Source organism: Drosophila sulfurigaster, chromosome 2R, assembly GCF_023558435.1.
Source record: "Drosophila sulfurigaster albostrigata strain 15112-1811.04 chromosome 2R, ASM2355843v2, whole genome shotgun sequence".
In the NCBI taxonomy this organism is placed as follows: domain Eukaryota; kingdom Metazoa; phylum Arthropoda; class Insecta; order Diptera; family Drosophilidae; genus Drosophila; species Drosophila sulfurigaster.
Window position 1 is genome coordinate 25,826,003 of NC_084882.1, and position 1,878 is coordinate 25,827,880.

Below are 1,878 nucleotides of genomic sequence, written 5' to 3' on the forward strand. Positions count from 1 at the left end.
GAGCTCCTTCTGGCTGCCAATGATTATGGACACACGCACACTCACGCACACACACACCCCGATACTTTCAATATCGAATACAAATATGCGCGGGAGCGAACACACAACTCAATTGACACGCGTCCTCTGAAACATTCGCTTTGGGCTCCAAACTCCGCAAATGAAGCCGTTCGTTCCCCCCAAGTGAATGTGAATCTGAATGTGAATGAGAATGTGAATCGTGGATGCTGCTCGCTGCTCGCATTGACGACAATCGACGACGATCGATTTTAACGATTTGTTTTGATATTTTTACGATTATGGGGAATCGTTTGCACAACATAAATAGAACATAAAACTCGCATCACAGTTGCCAGCTGCCAGTTGGAGGAGTTTCGTTTTCCATTCAATTAATAATAAATTAGCTGCAAGTGGCTTTGATGGCGTGTCTGTGTATGTGTGTGTGGAGAAATCTCAATGAATATTTCCCCATTTAACGATGTATGAATTGCACTTTGGTGGCATTATCGCATCGACTTTTAATTGCCCACCGCGGTTCCGGATGCGGATGCGAATGCATGTGGCACTTACCCATCGACCGCATGCTAGGCATCAGCCTCTCAAGTATCCTAAGCTCACTTCGTCCTGCTGTTACACAACTTGAGACTTGCGACCAGCGACTTGCGACTTGCGACTTGAGTTGTGTTGTGTTCCGTTTGCATCATCATAAATCATAACTATACGCCGCCTGCGAAGCGACACAAAAAATACAAAAATGCAAAATTGCATTTGCTTTTAATTTTTTTGTAAATATTTTCACTGTGTGTTGTCCTTGTTGTTTTATGATGCGTTCGTCCTGCGTCCGTCGCATATGCAAAACTACGCACTCCACGTGCATTTTCGCAAGACTCTGCCACACAGCCTCAGGGCTCTGCCTGCCTCTCGAATTCGAGTTGCTCGGCTGCTTGTCCTTAGTGCGGCGACATATCTGGAGCAAAAAAACATAATTTCGGTTCTATATTCCTTTTTTTTTGTTTTGTATGTGTGTTGTTGTTCTTTCCTTACCTTATGCCTGGCGAATATTTTGTCTGCTTTTATGATTTATGACATTCGGCACAGGATGCTTAGACAGCGGCAAGTGTGGCATGCAACACAAACTCAGCATATGAACCACTCACATGCCGTAGGAGAAATGAATATTCAGATCGATACAGCAAGACATGTGTTGCCAATGTCAAACTCTACGGGTTTTCAGCTGAGTTTTTGAAAAAAATTCAATCAATTGCATACAATATTCGCTTTTTAATGAAGTTAAAAAAGTTACTTTAACTACAAATTGTTTTGAATAATTTTATTCTTGTCAATAAACTTCCATTTATGTGTTTAAAAATGTATCTTTATATTTATTTTACATTAGTGATGGACTCTTCATTTCTAAGCTCCCTGTTATAAAAAACTCAAAGATTTCTAGGATTGAATAAAGGTAAGAAATAAATATATCAGAAAGTATTTAATAATAACAGCATTATGTATTTCATTGACTTACAGATATCATTTAATTTAGTACTTTTCATATTTAACATTTTGAATTGTAACTCAAAAATATATTTTAATGTATTTTCTAGTTATTCCCAAAGTTCCATAAATTGTATTTTCATTATGAAATGGATTTCAGAACAAAGAGTTTTGTTTATACTTAGACATCTAAAATATTGGTGTTTCAACAGAGTTGGTTTGATTAAGTAAATTTTAAATCGAAATATATAAAATCTTTTAAATTAAATTATATAATACTAAAACTGTGTCACTCCTATTTTGGAATTGTGACACTTAAACTGAGCTCAATCTTATTTTAGTCTACATTCTAAAGAATTTGCCTAAAGTCACGTTCGGAGTGGC

At 37.2% G+C, this 1,878-nt stretch overlaps 1 long non-coding RNA gene across 1 annotated transcript; it reads right to left on the minus strand.

Annotated features, from left to right (window-relative positions):
* Nucleotides 1–442: 442 nt before the first annotated feature.
* On the minus strand, nucleotides 443–1,245 carry LOC133838360 (uncharacterized). The gene is made up of 3 exons (XR_009893938.1): nucleotides 1,045–1,245; nucleotides 800–967; nucleotides 443–727 (listed from the first exon to the last, which is right to left on the minus strand). It is a non-coding gene; the product is annotated as an uncharacterized LOC133838360 (long non-coding RNA).
* Nucleotides 1,246–1,878: the final 633 nt, after the last annotated feature.